Source organism: Oncorhynchus keta, unplaced genomic scaffold (genome assembly GCF_023373465.1).
Source record: "Oncorhynchus keta strain PuntledgeMale-10-30-2019 unplaced genomic scaffold, Oket_V2 Un_scaffold_11504_pilon_pilon, whole genome shotgun sequence".
Classification (NCBI taxonomy): domain Eukaryota; kingdom Metazoa; phylum Chordata; class Actinopteri; order Salmoniformes; family Salmonidae; genus Oncorhynchus; species Oncorhynchus keta.
Window position 1 is genome coordinate 193,451 of NW_026290759.1, and position 24,943 is coordinate 218,393.

At 40.3% G+C, this 24,943-nt stretch overlaps 1 long non-coding RNA gene and 1 pseudogene across 7 annotated transcripts; one reads left to right on the plus strand and one right to left on the minus strand.

Moving 5' to 3' along the window:
* Positions 1 to 15,483, plus strand: part of LOC127927296 (zinc finger protein 791-like) — a 31,857-nt pseudogene extending 16,374 nt beyond the window's left edge.
* A 301-nt stretch (positions 15,484 to 15,784) lies between these two features.
* On the minus strand, positions 15,785 to 16,811 carry LOC127927301 (uncharacterized). Of its 7 annotated transcripts, none has more exons than XR_008126843.1 (4): positions 16,621 to 16,811; positions 16,306 to 16,550; positions 15,991 to 16,270; positions 15,785 to 15,878 (listed from the first exon to the last, which is right to left on the minus strand). It is a non-coding gene; the product is annotated as an uncharacterized LOC127927301 (long non-coding RNA). The 7 variants fall into 7 exon arrangements; XR_008126844.1 differs by having other exon boundaries at positions 15,991 to 16,165; positions 16,306 to 16,585; XR_008126842.1 differs by having other exon boundaries at positions 15,991 to 16,200; positions 16,306 to 16,585.
* Positions 16,812 to 24,943: the final 8,132 nt, after the last annotated feature.

Genomic DNA, 24,943 nt, shown 5'->3' on the forward strand with positions numbered 1-24,943 from the left:
AGGCGCCAACTCTTTCAGCCACCTCGGTAGCCTGCTAGCCAACATAAAACTGAAAGATTGACGCTTTAGACATTATTAATGTACATTAGCTAATCTCAGTGTTGTAAACGCAGTTCATTTGACGTATCAACTGGTTAACTTTAACCTATTTTGCTTGTTCAATTTGCAAAGTTGTTAAACATTGATACTGAGCGTAGCACTAGGCTAGTCGCTAATTCTAACATCCCGGACCATGAGCTCACTAAACTACTCCTCCCCTGCTAAAGAAGAGGTCTGCTGTATGCAGAATGAAGCTTTGGGGCTGAACATTGTCGTGAAAGAAGAAGATGATTCTGTTATTGAGGAAGAACATTTTAGAGAGGAAGAGGATGCTATCGCAGAAGAGGTGAAGAAGGAAGACGTTTTGAGTGTGAAAGAGGAGGAGACAGAATATCAGATTAACACCAGTGAGTACTGTCTTCAACAGGGACACAAACTATGCAGTTGTTGAACTAATGTGGGGTTTTAAAGGGGCATTCTTCTGAAGTTCTACACTTGAATATGTTATTCAGTACTTTATAAATTGTTAAAGGGTCAATCTGCCTTTGGTACATATATTTTGGGGTCTTTTAAATTAGGTTTATTACATTCTCCACGTGGTCTACATTAAAGTGCATCTCATCTAGTATAACAGGCTTTTAAAATGCAATATTGGAACATAATTTATACTTTAAATATCAAAGGGACGCAAAAGGCACCCATTTCGTGGAACTACCCTTTAACATTTGCATTTTAGGGCCTGTTTAGAGCGACTAATGCCTCGTCTAAGACCCTATGATTTTAATAGACGGTCATAAGTTCATTATCTGTTTGATGTTCTTGTTCACACAGGAGAGAGAAATGACTATTATGGATCCTCTGGGGAGCCTCAACAACATCCTGATGCTGACGAGGCAGAGAAGAGTCTCTCCAGATCAGAACACCAGGTGGTACAGCTTGGTCTGGTCTAGCATACAGCTTGGTCTGGTCTAGCATACAGCTTGCTCTCTCTGGGTCTGGGCTGGGTTTCTGTAAAGCACTTCATGACAACAGTGACATAAGCATCCATAATGATATGTGTCTGTGTCCCCTCTTTATGGTTACCAGGACAACACTAGCCCTTCCTCTCTCCCGGAGTCCCCATGTCGTGTCTCTCCCGGTCGCACCTTACTGTTGGGTATGAAGAGGTTGTCTGTGCTGCTGGTGGACTGCAGGAAAACAACGGGGCTGAGTGGAACTGTGAGAGGAGGAGAAGAGATGAAAGGATCAGATTTGACACATCAAAGTAAGTGCTGTAGTTTAGTTTGAACAAATAAAATAGATCTGCCCACTGATATCTGTTACCAGGACAACCAGCAGAGTTCTGTTAGTTGACAGGAAGATAGACTGGTGGATATGGATGTTATGAATATCATAACACTGAAAAAGGATTCTGCCAATGAAAAGAGAGAAACCAATAGACCATATAAAACCTTGATGAAAGTTAACTTTAGAGTGAGTTTCAAGATGAACCAATGTAAGGTGCTTGTTTTCCAGAAACCTTCCCTAAATACATTATGGATTGTACATTGCCTGTTCCAGTCAATCCCCTTTCTTTACAAGACTCTAGAAGAGGCAGACAAAACTCCATACACTTCAATGTGGTCTGAATTGTTTCATTAACATCTGATCTACAGGACTTGTTAAACATGGCAAATATATATTTTAAAACAAGCTTCTTTTTGTTGTTGTCTTGGCCTCCATCTCTGTAATGGACAAAATTAAATTCATTTCCTACTCTAACAGGTCAAATAAAGCCTGAACTACAACATACAGACCTTAAAGAACATGGTTTCATTTGGAAATTACTAACTTTATTGATTTCATATGTAAATGACGACAGTGTGCTGCTAACAGTTTAGTTTCCTCCTCTGTCCCCATACTGGACTCAAACTCGTGATCCTCTACTTCTCAACACACGTGACCGTCCTCCTTGATAATGAACTCTATTCAGAGTGCGAGAGCCACACACTCACTACAGCACAATAAGGGGTCTGTGTATTTAACAGATGCTGAGATCAGAAACAAATCAGTCCCTTTGTTGCTCTGTTTCAGAGCTGCTTTCTGACGAAGGGAAGCCTTTTCAACTCTAAAGGTGTATTTGGCCATTTAGGCTGCAACAACGATACAGTGGAACCCCTGATCTGTTGTTTTATGAAGGGTCACCTCCCGGTATAAACACAATACCCCATACTGACCTTATTCTATAAACACAATACCCCATACTGACCTTATTCTATAAACACAATACCCCATACTGACCTTATTCTATAAAACACAATACCCCATACTGACCTTATTCTATAAACACAATACCCCATACTGACCTTATTCTATAAACACAATACCCCATACTGACCTTATTCTATAAACACAATACCCCATACTGACCTTATTCTATAAACACAATACCCCATACTGACCTTATTCTATAAACACAATACCCCATACTGACCTTATTCTATAAACACAATACCCCATACTGACCTTATTCTATAAACACAATACCCCATACTGACCTTATTCTAAAAACACAATACTGTTGGAGCCGTTAGGTTACAACCTTATTCTAAAAACACAAAACCCCATACTGACCTTATTCTATAAACACAATACCCCATACTGACCTTATTATATAAACACAATACCCCATACTGACCTTATTCTATAAACACAATACCCCATACTGACCTTATTCTATAAACACAATACCCCATACTGACCTTATTCTATAAACACAATACCCCATACTGACCTTATTCTAAAAACACAATACTGTTGGAGCCGTTAGGTTACAACCTTATTCTAAAAACACAAAACCCCATACTGACCTTATTCTATAAACACAATACCCCATACTGACCTTATTCTATAAACACAATACCCCATACTGACCTTATTCTATAAACACAATACCCCATACTGACCTTATTCTATAAACACAATACCCCATACTGACCTTATTCTATAAACACAATACCCCATACTGACCTTATTCTATAAACACAATACCCCATACTGACCTTATTCTATAAACACAATACCCCATACTGACCTTATTCTATAAACACAATACCCCATACTGACCTTATTCTATAAACACAATACCCCATACTGACCTTATTCTATAAACACAATACCCCATACTGACCTTATTCTATAAACACAATACCCCATACTGACCTTATTCTATAAACACAATACCCCATACTGACCTTATTCTATAAACACAATACCCCATACTGACCTTATTCTATAAACACAATACCCCATACTGACCTTATTCTATAAACACAATACCCCATACTGACCTTATTCTATAAACACAATACCCCATACTGACCTTATTCTATAAACACAATACCCCATACTGACCTTATTCTATAAACACAATACCCCATACTGACCTTATTCTATAAACACAATACCCCATACTGACCTTATTCTATAAACACAATACCCCATACTGACCTTATTCTATAAACACAATACCCCATACTGACCTTATTCTACAAACACAATACCCCATACTGACCTTATTCTACAAACACAATACCCCATACTGACCTTATTCTACAAACACAATACCCCATACTGACCTTATTCTAAAAACACAATACCCCATACTGACCTTATTCTATAAACACAATACCCCATACTGACCTTATTCTATAAACACAATACCCCATACTGACCTTATTCTATAAACACAATACCCCATACTGACCTTATTCTATAAACACAATACCCCATACTGACCTTATTCTATAAACACAATACCCCATACTGACCTTATTCTATAAACACAATACCCCATACTGACAAAGCAAAAACATTTTTGTTTGATATTTTTGCTAATTAATTTTAAAAAATACAAAACTGATATTACATTTACATTTAAGTCATTTAGCAGACGCTCTTATCCAGAGCGACTTACAAATTGGTGCATTCACCTTATGACATCCAGTGGAACAACCACTTTACAATAGTGCATCTAAATCTTTTAAGGGGGTGAGAAGGATTACTTTATCCTATCCTAGGTATTCCTTAAAGAGGTGGGGTTTCAGGTGTCTCCGGAAGATGGTGATTGACTCTGCTGTCCTGGCGTCGTGAGGGAGTTTGTTCCACCATTGGGGGCCAGAGCAGCGAACAGTTTTGACTGGGCTGAGCGGGAACTGTACTTCCTCAGTGGTAGGGAGGCGAGCAGGCCAGAGGTGGATGAACGCAGTGCCCTTGTTTGGGTGTAGGGCCTGATCAGAGCCTGGAGGTACTGAGGTGCCGTTCCCCTCACATCCGTATTATTATTAAGCACCATGGTCTTTAGCGGATAAAACTTCAACTGGAAGCCAGTGGAGAGAGCGGAGGAGCGGGGCTTGAGAGAACTTTCTAAGGTTGAACACCAGACGGGCTGCGGCGTTCTGGATGAGTTGTAGGGGTTTAATGGCACAGGCAGGAGCCCAGCCAACAGAGACTGCAGTAATCCAGACGGGAGATGACAAGTGCCTGGATTAGGACCTGCGCCGCTTCCTGTGTGAGGCAACATTATGCGGATGTTGTAGAGCATGAACCTACAGGAACGGGCCACCGCCTTGATGTTAGTTGAGAACGACAGGGTGTTGTCCAGGATCACGCCAAGGTTCTTAGCGCTCTGGGAGGAGGACACAATGGAGTTGTCAACCGTGATGGCGAGATCATGGAACGGGCAGTCCTTCCCCGGGAGGAAGAGCAGCTTTCTTGCCGAGGTTCAGCATTGAGGTGGTGATCCGTCATCCACACTGATATGTCGGCCAGACATGCAGAGATGCCATTTTCCAGCCACCTGGTCATCAAAAGGGGGAAAGGAGAAGATTAATTGTTGTCTCTGCATAGCAATGATAGGAGAGACCATGTGAGGTTATGACAGAGCCAAGTGACTTGGTGTATAGCGAGAATAGGAGAGGGCCTAGAACAGAGCCCTGGGGGACACCAGTGGTGAGAGCGCGTGGTGAGGAGACAGATTCTCGCCACGCCACCTGGTAGGAGCGACCTGTCAGGTAGGACGCAATCAAGCGTTACGGAGATGCCCAACTCGGAGGTAAGGGTGGAGAGGAGGATCTGATGGTTCACAGTATCGAAGGCAGCCGATAGGTCTAGAAGGATGAGAGCAGAGGAGAGAGAGTTAGCTTTAGCGGTGGGGAGCGCCTCCGTGATACAGAGAAGAGAGTCTCAGTTGAATGACTAATCTTGAAACCTGACTGATTTGGATCAAGAAGGTCATTCTGAGAGAGATAGCGGGAGAGCTGGCCAAGGACGGCACGTTCAAGAGTTTTGAGAGAAAAGAAAGAAGGGATACTGGTCTGTAGTTGTTGACATCGGAGGGATCGAGTGTAAGGTTTTTTCAGAAGGGGTGCAACTCTCGCTCTCTTGAAGACGGAAGGGACGTAGCCAGCGGTCAGGGATGAGTTGATGAGCGAGGTGAGGTAAGGGAGAAGGTCTCCGGAAATGGTCTGGAGAAGAGAGGAGGGGATAGGGTCAAGCGGGCAGGTTGTTGGGCGGCCGGCCGTCACAAGACGCGAGATTTCATCTGGAGAGAGAGGGAGAAAGAGGTCAGAGCACAGGGTAGGGCAGTGTGAGCAGAACCAGCGGTGTCGTTTGACTTAGCAAACGAGGATCGGATGTCGTCGACCTTCTTTTCAAAATGGTTGAATGAAGTCATCTGCAGAGAGGGAGGAGGGGGGAGGGGAGGAGGATTCAGGAGGATTTACTTAAGTATTCAGACCCTCTACTCAGAACTCTGTTCAAGCAGCAGGTTCTGCTCTGGAGCAGGTTTTCATCAAAGATGCCAATGACATTTGAGTAAAGCCAGTGTGTCTGTATGCGGATGACTCAACACTGTACACGTCAGCTACCACGGAAATGAAATGACAGCAACACTTACAAAGAGCTGCAGTGAGTTTCAGAATGGGTGGCAAGGAATAAATTAGTCCTAAATATTTCAGATTACCTTAAATTACATGGCCTACTATGCTAATTCTGTAGCAGGTATTGTTAGAGGGGGTAAAGAAATATTTTGTTGGGGCGCCAGGCAGGTATTAACCCTAGTTATTAAAGTTAGTTATTACCTAGTATAACATTATTATTATTATTATTATTAAATATTATTAAAACTGAAAGGATGAGTGTAGAATAGATTATGGAGTCTTAAAGAGGACTTCCAGACACTAATGATAAACATGGAGTATAAAGGAGGCCTGTAGCATCTAATGATGAAACATTATGGAGTCTTAAAGGAGGACTGTAGCATCTAATGATGAAACATTATGGAGTCTGAACTTCTTATGGCTAACATTCCGCTGAAAAGGCAGAGCGCGAAATTCAAAAATATTTTTTGAAATATGTAACTTTCATGCATTCACAAGTGCAATACACCAAATTAAAGCTTAACCTGTTGTTAATCTCCCCATCGTGTCCGATTTCAAAAAAGCTTTACAGCGAAAGTACACCATATAATTATGTTAGATCAGAGCCTCGTCACAAAAACACACACAGCCATTTTCCAGCCAAAGAGAGTAAAAAAAACACACAGCCATTTTCCAGCCAAAGAGAGGAGTCACAAAAAGCAAAAATAGAGAAAATTAATCACTAACCTTTGATCTTCATCAGATGGCACTCATAGGACTTCATGTTACACAATACATGTATGTTATGTTCAAAAAAGTTCATATATATATATATATCCAAAAATCTCAGGTTACATTGGCGCTTTATGGTCAGTTATGTTGTGCCTCGAAAACATCCGGCGAATTTTCAGAGAGCCACATCAAGTTACAGAAATACTCATATTAACTTTAATAAAAGATACAAGTATTATGCACAGAATTATAGATATACTTCTCCTTAATGCAACCGCTGTGTCAGATTTCAAAAAAGCTTTACGGAAAAAGCAAACCATGCAATAATCTGAGTATGGCGCTCAGACACAACAACAAGCCATGCAGATACCCGCCATGTTGTGGAGTCAGAAATAGCGTTATAAATATTCACTTAGCTTTGATGATCTTCATCAGAATTCACTCCCAGGAATCCCAGTTCCACAATAAATGTTTTTTGTTTGTTTGATGAAGTCCATCATCTATGTCCAAATACCTCCTTTTGTTAAAGTGTTTGGTAAACAAATCCAAACTCACGAGGCGCGGGCAAGTCCAGGTGAAAGTTCAGATGAAAAATTCAAAAAGATATATTACAATTCGTAGAAACATGTCAAACGATGTGTAGAATCTATCTTTAGGATGTTGTGAACATAAATCTTCAACAATGTTCCAACCAGAGAATCCTTTGTCTTTAGAATTGCAATGGAATGCAGATCGCTCTCTCACGTGTAAGCGTGTGATCAGCTCATGCTACTCTGGCAGACCTCTGGTTGAAACAGCTCTCATTCCCCTCTTCTTCACAGTAGAAGCCTCAAACAACGTTCTAAAGACTGTTGACATCTAGTGGACACCGAAGGACGTGCAATATGACCCCAAAGACAATGTATATTCGATAGGCAATGAGTTGAAAAACGACAAACCCCAGATTTCCCACTTCCTGGTTGAATTTTTCTCAGGTTTTTGCCTGCCATAAGAGTTCTGTTATACTCACAGACATCATTCAAACAGTTTTAGAAACTTCAGAGTATTTCTTTCCAATATGCATAATAAGATGCATATATTATCTTCTGGGCCTGAGGAGCAGGAAGTTTACTCTGGGCACGCTTTTCATCTGAACGTGAAAATGCTGGCCCCTATCCCAAACAGGTTGGAGGACTGTAGCATCTAATGATGAAACATTATGGAGTTTTAAAGGAGGACTGTAGCATCTAATTATGTATTACTATGGAGTCTGATGCTTTAAAGGAGAAGTTTACCCAAAATCCAGAAACTCCTAAGTGATTCCATACATTGAAACTAGTCCCGTGGATTTTTTCCCCTCTCTTCCTGTAGTGCTGTGCTGAAACGGCTGCAAAAACATGACTTGTGACGTTGCTGGATGCGGGCCTCACTCTGCTGCTTTGCCAGTTAATTTGTTATTTTATTACAGCTATGGCCTTTTTCTTTCACCTGGAGTTGTTTATTTATGTCTGAGAAAGACATTTTTTTTTTCAACATATACAAAATAAATTCAGCAAAAACAATTACGGATCTTTTTCAGGACCTTGTCTTAAGAAGATTATTCGGAAAATTCCAAATAACATCACTGATCTTCATTGTAACGGGTTTAATCACTAACCTTTGATAATCTTCATCAGATGACACTCAATACATTTATGTTTTGTTCGATAATGTGCATATTTATATCCACAAATCTCGGTTTACATTGATGCCATGTTCAGAAATGCCTCCAAAATATCCAGAGTAATTACAGAGAGCTACGCCAGATAACAGAAATACTCATCATAAACTTTGACGAAAGATACATGTTTTACATATAATTAAAGATACACTGGTTCTTAATGCAACCGCTGTGTCAGATTTTTAAAAAATGTTACGAAAAAAGCATACTATGCAATAATCTAAAACGGCGCTAAGACGTAACAATATTTCTCCGCCATGTTGGAGTCAACAGAAATACGAAATTACGTCATAAATATTCCCTTACCTTTGATGATATTTCATCAGAATGCAGTGCAAGGAGTCAGAGTTCCACAATAAATCATTGTTTTGTTCCATAATGTCCATTACTAGTGTCCAATTAGCTACTTTTGCTAGCACGGTTAGTTCACATGTCCAAAAGCTGGTGCTGGTCCAGGCGAACTCGGACAAAAACTTCAAAAAGTTATATTCCAGGTCAAATAAACTGGTCAAACTAAGTAGAGAATCAATCTTCAGGATGTTATTATCATATATATCCAATAACGTTCCAACCAGAGCATTCGTTTTTGTCTGCAGAGTAATGGAACGCGATATCAACGGTAATGTGGCATTCTGACAGACCACTGACTCATTCCCCTTCCATCAAGTCCCACATCACACGAGAGGCTTCATTCCACGTTCTACTGACTGTTGACATCTGTTTTCTATCCAATAGTAATAATAATATGCATATATTAGCATCTAGGACAGAGTAGGATGCAGTTCATTATGGGCACGCAATTCATTAAAGTGAAAATGCTGCCCCTTATCCCTAACACGTTTAAACACTGTTTCCCGTGCTTGTTCAATGAACCATAAACAATTAATGAACATGCACCTGTGGAACGGTCGTTAAGAGACAAACAACTTGCAGACGGTAGGCAATTAAGGTTACAGTTATGAAAACTTAGGACACTAAAGTGGCCTTTCTACTGACTCTGGAAACACCAAAAGAAAGATGCTCAGGGTCCCTGCTCATCTGCGTGAACATGCCTTAGGCATGCTGCAAGGAGGCATGAGGACTGCAGATGTGGCCAGGACAATAAATTGCAATGTCCGTACTGTGAGACGCCTAAGACAGCGCTACAGGGAGACAGGATGAACAGCTTATCATCCTCGCAGTGCCAGTGTAATAACACCTGCCCCGGCTCGGTACAACCGAACATCACACCTGAGGGACAGGTACAGGATGGCAACAACAACTGCCCAAGTTCCACCAGGAACGCACAATCACTCCATCAGTGCTCAGACTGTCTGCAATAGGCTGAGAGAGGCTGGACTGAGGGCTTGCAGGCCTGTTGAAAGGCAGGTCATCACCAGACATCACCGGCAACAACGTCACCTATGGGCACAAACCCACCGTCACTGGACTAGACAAGACTGGCAAAAACTGCTCTTCACTGACAAGTCACGGTTTTGTCTCCAGGGGTGATGGTTGGATTCGCGTTTATCGTCGAAGGAATGAGCATTACACCGAGGCCTGTCCTCTGGAGCGGGATCGATTTGGAGGTGAAGGGGCAGTCATGGTCTGGGGCGGTGTGTCACAGCATCATCAGACTGAACTTGTTGTCATTGCAGGCAATCTCAACGCTGTGTGTTACAGGGAAGACATCCTCCTCCCTCACGTGGTACCCTTCCTGCAGGCTCATCCTGACATGACCCTCCAGCATGACAATGCCACCAGCCAAACTGCTCGTTCTGTGTGTGATTTCCTGCAAGAGCGGAATGTCAGTGTTCTGCCATGGCCAGCGAAGAGCCCAGATCTCAATCCAATTGAGCACGTCTGGGACCCGTTGGATCGATCTTAAGTTTGCTGAAAATAAACGCAGTTGACAGTGAGAGGATGTTTCTTTTTTTTGATGAGTTTAGATTGGCGAGGGGGAAATTTTAGAATAATGCTGAAATATAACAACATTTGGAAAAGTTGAAGGGGTCTGGATCCTTAATGAATGCACTGTGTGTGTATACTGAACCAAAATATAAACAACAATTTCAACGATTTACAGTTAATTTTAGTCAGTCATTGTAAAGGAATAAATTAGGCCCTAATCTATGGACTTTACATTTACATGCCACACCTGTCAGGTGGATTAATTATCTTGGCAAAGGAGAAATGTTCACTAACAGGAATGTAAAAAATTCTGCAATCTTTTGTTTCAGCTCATGAAACATCCAACACTTTACATGTTGCATTTATATTTTTGTTTATTGTAGTTACTATCAGTTTTAGGAACATCTTTCCAAATATTTCACCTTATTTTTTACTTTACCCAAAATATGACATCAGCGATATCATAAGAAATTGGTCCATTTAAACAGCAATGTGTCAAACCCTTTCAACAACGGGGAGATGTTACTGATGTGCTTTGTGTCTTCGATGTAAAAACAAGTTTTTTACAATCACACAAAATTACTTCTTTAGTTATTTGCTATGAAAGTTATATATTTAGACCCACCTGATAGAGGAATTCTAAATTCCTATGTGTTTTATAGCCAAAACCAGATTCTCACTCATTCTAATTCATTAATGTAAGTTCATTAATTATGCATGAAGTAGATTGAGACCAGTCTTAAAAGCCAAAGGTAACAGCGTTTATTTCAAGAGAGTACTAAACGCATACACATATTTCCACAGGTTATAAACTGAAAATGAAGTCAGCGTTTTCCAAACGTTCTATTTACAAGTAGAGGGTCCCTCTAGCTCTCGAGCCTTCGCGTTATCAGCACGAAGTCAAGGCCAGTCAGTATAAATCAACATTCTAGACAATCTGTAGATGGGCCGTTCCCACCACCTGGACATTTGTACAACTGAATGAACTAAGGAACAGACCTTCATTGTTACTAAACTCCTGACTCCATTATATACAATTGGGAATGGGAGCAAGAGAGAAAATTCACATGTACAGTACATTATAGCATTTGGACTAGTCAGTTCTGATTGGAATGTATGCATAATTAGTCATTTCAACCATAATTTCCTCCAACAGAATGTAGACAAATTTGTGCACAATATTTTTGAGAAATAAACTCCTTTGCTTATGGAAAAATTCTGGGGTCTTTTATTTCAGTTCTTGAAACATGGGACCAACACTTTACATGTTGTGTTTTATATATTTTTTAGCAACATCTACCACAAAATTATTTTTACTTTACACAAAATATCATGACATTTGTGATAGTCAAAATGTACAAAATTTGTGAACGTCTAAATAAAAGAAATTGACGCAGCGGGCGTTGTCATGGAAATTCATGATACTGAGAGAGACTTTGTAATTTCTTCAAACAATAATTTTTTATTTAATATTGATTAATTATTGAAATAATGAAGCTGTTGACCCCACACTCTTGAGTATGTTGCCGAGAGCTTAACCTTGAATGAAAAACAGAGCTCTTATAAATGCTTAGTCAGGGCTGGTTCCACCCCTCCCATGCTGATCGGGGGGCATCACAAGCCATCCTGGGTTCATCCTCTGGTCATCTGCACCTGATGTTGTTTTAACCCCCCAACCCGGCTGTAGGTTTTTATCAGTAAGTCATGAATCAATTGTCAGCTCAAGCTCCAGAGGCCCAACTCAGTTCAATAGACACAGATGAGAGAGTACCCATCAAAGCTATTCGATGGCTAAACAGTATTACAAGGTGCACCTGTGTAATAATCAAGCTGTTCAATCAGCTTCTTGATATGCCACACCTGTCAGGTGGATGGTTTATCTTGGCAGAGAATAAATGTTAACTAACAGGGATGTAAAAAATTCTGCAATCTTTTGTTTCAGCTCATGAAACATCCAACACTTTACATGTTGCGTTTATATTTTTGTTTATTGTAGTTACTATCAGTTTTAGGAACATCTTTCCAAATATTTCACCTTATTTTTTACTTTACCCAAAATATGACATCAGCGATAGTCAAAATGTTGAAAACCTGTGAACGTCTAAATAAGGAATCGGTCCATTAAAACAGCAGGTGTCGAACCCTTTCAACAACTGAGAGATGTTACTGATGTGCTTTGTGTCTTTGATGTAAAAACAAGTTTTTGACTATCACACAAAATTACTTCTTTAGTTATTTTATGTTTAACTTCTTGCGTCGAGCAATCCCGTATCCGGGAGCGTAATCATAGCCTCAAGCTCATTACCATAACGCAACGTTAACTATTCCATGAAAATTGCAATTTAAATTAAATAAATATATTGGCTCACAAGCTTATTAGCCTTTTGTTAACAACACTGTCATCTCAGATTTTCAAAATATGCTTTTCAACCATAGCTACACAAGCATTTGTGTAAGAGTATTGATAGCTAGCATAGCATTAAGCCTAGCATTCAGCAGGCAACATTTTCACAAAAACAAGAAAAGCATTCAAATAAAATAATTTACCTTTGAAGAACTTCGGATGTTCTCAATGAGGAGACTCTCAGTTAGATTATTTGTGTAGGAGATATCACTCCGTTTTGTTCATCACGTTTGGCTAAGAAAAAACAGAAAATTCAGTCATTACAACGCCAAACTTTTTTCCAAATTAACTCCATAATATCGACAGAAACATGGCAAACGTTGTTTAGAATCAATCCTCAAGGTGTTTTTCACATATCTATTCGATGATAAATCATTCGTGGCAGTTTGGTTTCTCCTCTGAACCAAATGGAAAAATGCACGCAGCTGGAGATTACGCAATAATTTCGACGGAGGACACCAAGCGGGCACCTGGTAAATGTAGTCTCTTATGGTCAATCTTCCAATGATATGCCTACAAATACGTCACAATACTGCAGACACCTTGGGGAAACGACAGAAAGTGTAAGCTCATTCCTGGCGCATTCACAGCCATATAAGGAGACATTGGAACACAGCACATTCAAAATCAGGGGAACTTCCTGTATGAAATGTAACTTGGTTTCGCCTGTAGCATTAGTTCTGTGGCACTCACAGACAATATCTTTGCAGTTTTGGAAACGTCAGAGTTTTCTTTCCAAAGCTGTCAATTATATGCATAGTCGAGCATCTTTTCGTGACAAAATATCTTGTTTAAAACGGGAACGTTTTTTTATCCAAAAATTAAAAGAGCGCCCCTATATCGAAGAAGTTAAGAAAGTGTGTAGGTCGCATTCTGTATCATACAGCTATGAAAGTTATATATTTAGAACTTCCTGCTCGATTGGAATCCAGCGACGTCTGTGTCCTAGAACTGTTTAGTTTTTTGTGTTCTGACTTGTAAAACAGGATGAATAAAATAAGTAGTGTAAACATATCAGTAATTACCAGGAAGCTCTACATTTGTTTTAAAATCATACTAAGATTGTTAAAACTGGCCTCGGGTTAATGAGAGATCTGATTCGGATTTACTCTTGTAGAACTGTTGTTTTATCATGTGGAGGTTTCATTTGGGTATCAATTTTTTTTAAACACTGTCTTTGGCAGGAGAAAGACCAGACTCAGAGGAACCAGAGCCAGGGACGTCCAAACCAGCAAGAAGACACCAGTGTTCCCAGTGTGGAAAGCGTTTTAATGATTTGGGGAAGCTGGAACGACACGAGAGAATACACAGAGGGGAGAAGCCTTACCACTGCTCCCAGTGTGGAAAGGGTTGTAACGATTTGGGGAAGCTGAAACTCCATGAGAGAATACACACAGGGGAGAAGCCTTACCACTGTTCCCAGTGTGGAAAGAGTTTTAGCCAGGCAGGTAACATGAAAATACACGAGAGAATACATACAGGGGAGAAACCTTACCGCTGCTCTCAGTGTGGCAAGTGTTTTATCCTGTTAGGGGCCCTGAAGCAACATGAGATAATACACACTGGGGAGAAGCCTTACCACTGCTCCAAGTGTGGGAAGAGTTTTAATCGGTTACACGCCCTCAAATATCATGAGCGTATACACACAGGGCAGAAACCTTACCACTGCTCCCTGTGTGGAAAGACTTTTAACCATTTAGGGGAATTCAAAAATCATGAGAGAATACACACAGGAGAGAGACCGTACCACTGCTCTCAGTGTGGCAAGTGTTTTAACCTAATAAGGTCCCTGAAACATCACGAGAGAATACACACAGGGGAGAAGCCTTACCACTGCTCCCAGTGTGGGAAGAGTTTTAACCAGTTAGGGAGCCTGAAAAGACACGAGAGAATACACACAGGGGAGAAGCCTTACCACTGCTCCCAGTGTGGAAAGTGCTTCAACCAGTCAGGGGATCTGAAAAAACATGAGAGGAAACACACAGGGGTGTTGCCAGTGTGAAAAAAGTTTTAAACAGAAAAGTTTATTGCAAAGAAAATGATAGAATACACACATGGTAGAAGTTTTACAAATGCTCAGACTGTGGGAAGACATATTTCTCATCACAGTCACTTAAAAGTCACGTGAGAATCCACACAGGACAGAATAATTACTTCTCCCAGTGTGAATATTGATATTTAACATCACATTGACTTAAAATTCATCAGAGAACATACACAGTGCTCCAATTGTCTTATATTGTTGATTGAGAATGTGTTTACCTGTTTTTACCAGATGAAATTGAATTGTACAAAGTATACGTAAACATATAGTTGTATGTTTTTATTGGAAAATATGAATTGAATATGGAGTATATAGAGTAAATCAGATTCCATGTGTTTAAATGGTCCTTTTTTCAACTCTGACTGTGTGTTTATCTGGCTGTGTCATTCCTCCAGCACTACAGATAATACAGTGATATTTGGATGTGATGCATTTGTTCCATTGTTGACATTTTCATTGTGGCCCACTGATGATTTAATGACATTAAAATGTTCACAGTGTCTGTAATGCAAAATGTTAATTGTATGTGTCCACATATCTGAGTATGTGACTAACCTTGTGAAACTGACCTATTATAATCTCCTGTTCCTGGGAGTATCGTCCTGCGTTGCAAACCAGCTGCATCTCCGTCTTTTGTATGAATAAAGTCCCTCCCAGGAACAGGAAACTATAAAGATATGTGCCCATCACCCACTGCTTCAGGAATTCAGACTGTCTACACTGCGCTGTGTAACTTTGTTATTCTCTCTGAGCTCAGAAATAAAGAATATTGGTTTGACTTGGACTCCAGCAGATCCTTATTTTATAATATTCACCACAACTCTCCCCCTCTTGCTGTTTATCATTGTCTCAATGAAGCGTTCTTTGTTTTATTTTCCTGGGGTCATTTACAAGCCTCCCACTGGTTGAATTAACTTTGTTTCCACGTCATTTCAACAAAACAAATCTATGTGATGTTTGATTAATGTGGAAAACTGATTGGATTTGTAAAAATCCATGAACACAGGTATTTTTTATTTTCACCGAACTGGCAACCTAAATCCAATGACAGGGGACATTTTGTGTAGTAGGACTGGTAATAGGACTTCACTGCTACTTCCTACCTGACTGGTAATAGGACTTCACTGCTACTTCCTATCTGACTGGTAATAGGACTTCACTGCTACTTCCTACCTGACTGGTAATAGGACTTCACTGCTACTTCCTACCTGACTGGTAATAGGACTTCACTGCTACTTCCTACCTGACTGGTAATAGGACTTCACTGCTACTTCTACTTCACTACCTGACTGGTAATAGGACTTCACTGCTACTTCCTATCTGACTGGTAATAGGACTTCACTGCTACTTCCTACCTGACTGGTAATAGGACTTCACTGCTACTTCCTACCTGACTGGTAATAGGACTTCACTGCTACTTCCTACCTGACTGGTAATAGGACTTCACTGCTACTTCCTATCTGACTGGTAATAGGACTTCACTGCTACTTCCTATCTGACTGGTAATAGGACTTCACTGCTACTTCCTACCTGACTGGTAATAGGACTTCACTGCTACTTCCTATCTAACTGGTAATAGGACTTCACTGCTACTTCCTACCTGACTGGTAATAGGACTTCACTGCTACTTCCTACCTGACTGGTAATAGGACTTCACTGCTACTTCCTATCTGACTGGTAATAGGACTTCACTGCTACTTCCTACCTGACTGGTAATAGGACTTCACTGCTACTTCCTACCTGACTGTTAATAGGACTTCACTGCTACTTCCTATCTGACTGGTAATAGGACTTCACTGCTACTTCCTACCTGACTGGTAATAGGACTTCACTGCTACTTCCTATCTGACTGGTAATAGGACTTCACTGCTACTTCCTATCTGACTGGTAATAGGACTTCACTGCTACTTCCTACCTGACTGGTAATAGGACTTCACTGCTACTTCCTACCTGACTGGTAATAGGACTTCACTGCTATTTCCTATCTGACTGGTAATAGGACTTCACTGCTACTTCCTATCTGACTGGTAATAGGACTTCACTGCTACTTCCTACCTGACTGGTAATAGGACTTCACTGCTACTTCCTACCTGACTGGTAATAGGACCTCACTGCTACTTCCTATCTGACTGGTAGTAGGACTTCTATTTATACAATCAATCAAGCACATTTTTATGGCCTTTAAAAAAAAATCTCAGCAGTGGTCACAAAGTGCTTTTACAGTAATCTGGCCCAGAGAATCCTTGGACATACAGGGCACCATTGCTCCTGCCATCTCATTCTCCCTGTGTGATGTCATATCCTTTTCCTGTTAAGGCACTTGACCAGCTGAGTGCAGGTGGGCTCTCCTGTGAACATGGGTAAGATAGCATAACGTCCTGTAGGCAGTATAACATAACATTCTGTAGGCAGTATAGCATAACGTCCTGTAGGCAGTATAGCATAACATCCTGTAGGCAGTATAACATAACATTCTGTAGGCAGTATAGCATAACATTCTGTAGGCAGTATAGCATAACATTCTATAGGCAGTATAACATAACATTCTGTAGGCAGTATAGCATAACATTCTGTAGGCAGTATAGCATAACATTCTGTAGGCAGTATAACATAACATTCTGTAGGCAGTATAGCATAACATTCTGTAGGCAGTATAACATAACATTCTGTAGGCAGTATAGCATAACATTCTGTAGGCAGTATAGCATAACATTCTGTAGGCAGTATAGCATAACGTCCTGTAGGCAGTATAGCATAACATTCTGTAGGCAGTATAGCATAACGTCCTGTAGGCAGTATAACATAACATTCTGTAGGCAGTATAGCATAACGTCCTGTAGGCAGTATAGCATAACTTCCTGTAGGCAGTGTAACATAACATTCTGTAGGCAGTATAGCATAACATTCTATAGGCAGTATAACATAACATTCTGCAGGCAGTATAGCATAACATTCTGTAGGCAGTATAGCATAACATTCTATAGGCAGTATAACATAACATTCTGTAGGCAGTATAGCATAACATTCTGTAGGCAGTATAGCATAACGTCCTGTAGGCAGTATAGCATAACATTCTGAAGGCAGTATAGCATAACGTCCTGTAGGCAGTATAGCATAACGTCCTGTAGGCAGTATAGCATGTGGTCCTTCTGTAGCTCAGTTGGTAGAGCATGGCGCTTGTAACGCCAGGGTAGTGGGTTCGATCCCCGGGACCACCCATACGTAGAATGTATGCACACATGACTGTAAGTCGCTTTGGATAAAAGCGTCTGCTAAATGGCATATATTATATTATTATATTACTTCCTGTAGGCAGTATAGCATAACTTCCTGTAGGCAGTATAGCATAACGTCCTGTAGGCAGTGTAGCATAACTTCCTGTAGGCAGTATAGCATAACTTCCTGTAGGCAGTATAGCATAACTTCCTGTAGGCAGTATAGCATAACGTCCCGTAGGCAGTGTAGCATAACTTCCTGTAGGCAGTATAGCATAACTTCCTGTAGGCAGTATAGCATAACATTCTGTAGGCAGTATAATATAACATTCTGTAGGCAGTATAGCATAACATTCTGTAGGCAGTGTAGCATAACTTCCTGTAGGCAGTATAGCATAACTTCCTGTAGGCAGTATAGCATAACTTCCTGTAGGCAGTATAGCATAACATTCTGTAGGCAGTATAATATAACTTCCTGTAGGCAGTATAGCATAACTTCCTGTAGGCAGTATAGCATAACGTCCTGTAGGCAGTATAATATAACTTCCTGTAGGCAGTATAGCATAACTTCCTGTAGGCAGTATAGCATAACGTCCTGTAGGCAGTGTAGCATAACTTCCTGTAGGCAGTATAGCATAACGTCCTGTAGGCAGTATAGCATAACGTCCTGTAGGCAGTATAGCATAACATTCTGTAGGCAGTATAGCATAACATTCTGTAGGCAGTATAGCATAACTTCCTGTAGGCAGTATAGCATAACTTCCTGTAGGCAGTATAACATAACGTCCTGTAGGCAGTGTAGCATAACTTCCTGTAGGCAGTATAACATAACGTCCTGTAGGCAGTATAGCATAACATTCTGTAGGCAGTATAGCATAACGTCCTGTAGGCAGTATAGCATAACATTCTGTAGGCAGTATAGCATAACATTCTGTAGGCAGTGTAACATAATGTCCTGTAGGCAGTATAGCATAACGTCCTGTAGGCAGTGTAGCATAACTTCCTGTAGGCAGTGTAGCATAACTTCCTGTAGGCAGTGTAGCATAAACTTCCTGTAGGCAGTATAACATAACGTCCTGTAGGCAGTATAGCATAACTTCCTGTAGGCAGTATAGCATAACATTCTGTAGGCAGTATAGCATAACGTCCTGTAGGCAGTATAGCATAACATTCTGTAGGCAGTATAGCATAACGTCCTGTAGGCAGTATAGCATAACATTCTGTAGGCAGTATAGCATAACATTCTGTAGGCAGTGTAACATAACTTCCTGTAGGCAGTATAGCATAACGTCCTGTAGGCAGTGTAGCATAACTTCCTGTAGGCAGTGTAGCATAACTTCCTGTAGGCAGTGTAACATAACTTCCTGTAGGCAGTATAGCATAACTTCCTGTAGGCAGTATAGCATAACGTCCTGCAGGCAGTATAGCATAACTTCCTGTAGGCAGTGTAACATAACTTCCTGTAGGCAGTATAGCATAACTTCCTTCTTCCTTGTTTTCATTGGGAGTTTATTAATCATTCATTTACATATGGAAGTCTTTTCGCCTGCCCTTTTTTCTAAATTAAACAAATATTTTGTATTTTTCTCTCCCTCTTCCATCCATTTTCTTCTTGATCTTACAAACGCTCCCTGGGCCTTTTCCTCGTAGATACAGTCTCACTGCATTTGTAATGATGATAGCTCCAGTAATTCCGGATTAGTTCCGTTTTTTTAGTATAATCCATTATTCCCTTTATGATGTCATATTCTTTCTCTCTCTTGGAACGAGCAATTTCTTTCCCCATTGAAATAGACAAAAGCCTTTTATCAAATGTCATTAGCTCCCAGTAACTTCCTAACGTATTCATAACACAGGCACAATTCCAGTATTTATCAATAATTGCTGCTAATTCCTTCTTAAAAATACTTAATTCTCTAGTAAAGTCATTAATTTTCCAGTAACCTTAACTAACTTTTTTTAGTTGACAAACCATGTATATTTCTCTTTATTGAGATCCCTTTGTGGTCTGTTACTGTTACTGAGACTGTATCAACCTTGTCAGCCACATCTTCAGATATCAGACAGAAGTCAATATGGGATTGTATAGATACATTCTTGGTCCTCCATGTAAACATCATCATATCTGGGTTCTTGTGTCTCCAAATATGTAGAACACCTACTAACCTTAGACATATATTCATTATCTCACAAACACAATTACTGTCCTTAGGAGGCCATCCATCTAGATTATCATGTAATACTGTGTTAACATCTCCACCCCATATCACTTTGGCCAATGGAAATGTAATTAGCTTATTTTCCTCTGAATGTCTCTAAATAAAATACAGTACCTTGACTTGTTATTGGAAGGATAAGTATTTACAACAATGAATTGAATGTGGTTGACATCTACTAGTAGTATAATCCATCTCCCTGTATTATCTGCTTCATCACTCAATATGTGACCCTTAAAGTGACCTTTTAAAATAGCGACACCTGCTGAGCGATTAGTAGCAAATTAAAACCAAATATCATTCCCCCATTGACACTTCAAAACGCAGTATCTGTGGAACAGGCATGAGTTTCTTGAATTAAATAAACGTCGGCACTCTTACCATTACAATACAAAAATAAAGATTTCCTTTTTAAAATATTACGGATTCCCCCTGGCATTAATAGAAAAAACAGAAATTGACGTTTATTATCACAGTGACTATATGAATATTATTAAACTTGTATACGTTCACATGAAGCGGGTTCTCACAAAAATAAACGTTTTTACGAGTTGCAAATAAAAACAGTCCTTTGCAAGTGGTTGACCTAAATTATATATATATATATAGTTTTATACAATTGCAAATAACATTGTGCCATAGATTGGTTAAACGAATAGCCATCAAGCTAACATTAAGTGTCCGTGTGAATTTCCCTGCCATAAATAAAATATATCTAAAAGAAAGCTTGGATCACACAAACAAGGCTCTTTCCTCAAGAAATATAAAGTTTTATCAGATGCAAAGAAAACCCAGTCCTGCACAACTCACTTGATAAATCCAGCAGTCAACAAGCTAGGCGTCAGCGTGAATTTCCCTTCCATTAACAGACGCCTTGGCTCCCGCAAAGTATGCACTTTTCCCCTCCTTCCTTGCTCTCTCAATCATCGGCCACAGACGATTCGGAGCTTATTTGTCAAATGCTGTCAGATGCTCCTTGAACCTCAGGTTGTTGTTCTTTAAATAGTAATTTTTCTTTGCAATTTTCCATGTCATATCCCTCGCTGTCCTGGAGATGAATCTCATTTTCACTGGTCGTGGTGGCTGGTAGTTTTCCCCATCTCTCAGCCTACCCAGGCACTGCATTACATCCAGGGAACCTGCAACATTTCGCCCCTCCTCCATGTCTATTGCCCTGTAAATGTCCTTCACTCTTGCTTTGATGTTCTCATCAGATTTTTCTGCTCTTCCATCAATTCGAAGATTCCATCTCCGACCATACCGGTCATTTTCGTTTACCTTTGACTCCATTTCGGGGAGTTTCCTCTCCTGCTTTGCAACCTGAATTTTCAATGTTGCTTTCTGCTGCTTCAGAGTTTATACTTCCTCGGCATTGAAATCAATCTCTTTCTTCAGGTTAGCAATGCTGATAATGTTCTTTTTCACCAAATCCATGATGTCATCTGCGCTCTCTCTGAATTTAGCCGTGAGGATGCGGACGATGTTGTCCTGTAACTGGCTCAGTGATGGTTCACTTCTCAGCTGCTTTGGAAGTTGCTCCTTGTTTGGGGTATTCGGGTATGAATACATTCACCGCACTTTTGTTTTTACACTGCAAGCATATGAGTGAGTTTCAGCAATGCCTATTTTCTCCTTGGAAGTTTAAACATCCATTATCTCAGCAACAGTTTGTTTATGTCCTATTCCACGCTACAAGCTATGAACACATTAGCTAGCTAACATGACTAAACACGGTGTGTTGAATGGTTATATATAATTGTTTTGTGAGAACTGCAACTGGCAGGTCAGCCCTAGAAGAAAGTATTGGCTGCAATAAGTAAGAGAAAAAATAACATCTGGTTCTTTTTAAATGACTAGTTATGGCATTGCTTGCCAGAATAAAAATTGTAATTAATATTTTTCCAAACTGCGTTACCCACTCCAGTCAGCAGATGGCAATGTGAGTTTTTCAGGTGATGCTTCTTGCACGTTACGTATAATCTAGTGGACGGGACAGGAAGCTTCTTCAACAGCGACAAAAGGCTTCTGATTCAACCAACGTGGTGGTTTACTAGCGAACATTAAACCGAAACATTGAAGCGTTTAAGACACATCTTGTGTATATTATTCTTAGTGTTTTGAACACAAGTCTGTTTACATATCTACTCGTTCATTGAAACGTAGATTGCTTGTTAAATTAGCTAATGTGGTAAATTGATACTGCACGAGGCGAATCGCCCGGAACACGAGCTCACTGATCTCGACGGAGAAAGAAGCTCTGATGAAAGGAGAGGAAGAAGCTTTCAGGATGAAAATGGAGGAAGAGGAGGCTATCACATTGAAAGAAGAAGAGGATGATATTACAGTGAAAGAGGAAGATGGGAAAGAGGTTGTGGAAGAGGAGGAGGTAGAAGCTTTCAGAATCAAAAAGGAGGAAGGTGCCATAACATTTAAAGAAGAGGAAGAACCTTTTGGAGTAAAAGAGGAAGAGGAGGCTATCTCAATTAAAGGGGAGGAGGAAGACGTTTTGGGAGTGAAAAAGGATGAGGCTGAAGATTCGATTAAGACCAGTGAGTACTGACTTAAAAACGAGCACAAAATATGCATTTCTTGAACTAATGTGGGGTTTGAAAGGGGCATTCTACTGAAGTTCTACAATTTAATGTTGTTCACAACTGAATAAATTGTTAAAGGTGCTATCCGTCATTGGTACATATATTTTTGTGACTTATATTAGATTTATTGAAATGTCCATGTGCTCCACGTTGAAGTGCACTTCATCTAACAGGCTTTTCAGAATTCAACATTGGTGCATAATTTATACTTAACTTGTCAAAGGGATGCAAAAGGCACCCATTTCGTGGAACAACCCTTTTACATTTGCAACACAAATATTTTTAGGAAATCAAGATGAAAGTGTCCATTTTAGGCCCTTTTTAGACATATTCATGCCTCTTGTAAGACTCTGTGATAGCAATCGAAGATCATAAGTTTACCATCTGTCTGATGTTCTCATTCACACAGGAGAGAGACATGACTATGGTGGATCCTCTGGGGAGCCTCAACAACATCCTGATGCTGACGAGGCAGAGAAGAGTCTCTCCAGATCAGAACACCAGATGGTACAGCTTGGTCTGGTCTAGCATACAGCTTGGTCTGGTCTAGCATACAGCTTGGTCTGGTCTAGCATACAGCTTGGTCAGGTCTAGCATACAGCTTGGTCTGGTCTAGCATACAGCTTGGTCAGGTCTAGCATACAGCTTGGTCTGGTCTAGCATACAGCTTGGTCTGGTTTAGCATACAGCTTGGTCTGGTCTAGCATACAGCTTGCTTTATCAGCTTGGGCTGGGTTTCTGTAAAGCATTTTATGTCAACAGTGACATCAGCATCCATAATGATGTGCATCTGTGTCCCCTCTTTATGGTTACTAGGACAATGCTAGCCCTTCCAGCCTCCCGGAGTCCATGTGTCGTGCCTCTCCCGGTAGCACCTTACTGCTGGGTATGAAGAGGTTGTCTGTGCTGCTGGTGGACTGCAGGAAAACAACGGGGCTGAGTGGAACTGTGAGAGGAGGAGAAGAGAAGAAAGGATCAGATTTAGCTCATCAAAGTAAGTGCTTTAGTTTAGTTTGAACAAATACAATAGATCTGCCCACTGGTATCTGTTACCAGGACAACCAGTGGAGTTCTGTTAGTTGACAAGAAGAAGAGACTGGTGGATATGGATGTTATGAATATCATAACACTGAAAAGGGATTCTGCCAATGAAAAGAGAGAAACCAATAGACCATATAAATCCTTGATGAAAGTTAGCTTTAGAGAGAACGTTTCAAGATGATCCAATGTAAGTTGCATGTTTTACAAAAACATTTTCTCAAAACATTATGGATGTTACATTGCCTGTGTAACGGATGTGAAACGGCTAGCTTAGTTAGCGGTGTGCGCTAAATAGCGTTTCAATCGGTTACGTCACTTGCTCTGAGACCTTGAAGTAGTGTTTCCCCTTGCTCTGCAAGGGCAGCGGGTCTTGTGGAGCGATGGGTGACTGTTGTCGTTGTCTGCAGAAGGTCCCTGGTTCGCGCCCGGGTATGGGCGAGGGGACGGTTTAAACGGTTTAAAATTATACTGTTACACCTGTCCCAGTCATCCCCCCTCTCTTCACTAGACATTTACATTTACATTTAAGTCATTTAGCAGACGCTCTTATCCAGAGCGACTTACAAATTGGACTCTAGAACATACAAACTAATGTGGTCTGTATTGCTGTATTGCTTCATTAACATCTGATCTACAGATATTTTATTCTACACTACCGGTCAAAAGTTTTTAGAATACCTACTCATTCAAGGGTTTTTCTTTAATTTTACTATTTTCTGCATTGCAGAATAATAGTGAAGATGTCAAAACTATGTTATAACACATATGGAATCATGTAGTAACCAAAAAAAGTGTTAAATACATCTAAATATATTTGAGATTCTTCAAAGTAGCCACCCTTTGCCTTGATGACAGCTTTGCACGCTCTTGGCATTCTCTCAACCAGCTTCATGAGGAAGTCAACTGGAATGCATTTCAATTAACAGGTGTGCCTTGTTAGAAGTTAATTTGCGGATTTTCTTCTTTAATGCCTTTGAGCCAATCAGTTGTGTTGTTACAAGGTGGGGATGGTATACTGAAGATGGCCCTATTTGGTAAAAGACCAAGTCCATATTATGGCAAGAACAGCTCAAATAAGCAAAGAGAAATGACAGTCCATCACTATATTAAGACATGAAGGTCAGTCAATCAGGAACAAGGACTTTGAACGTTTATTCATGTGCAGTGGGTTG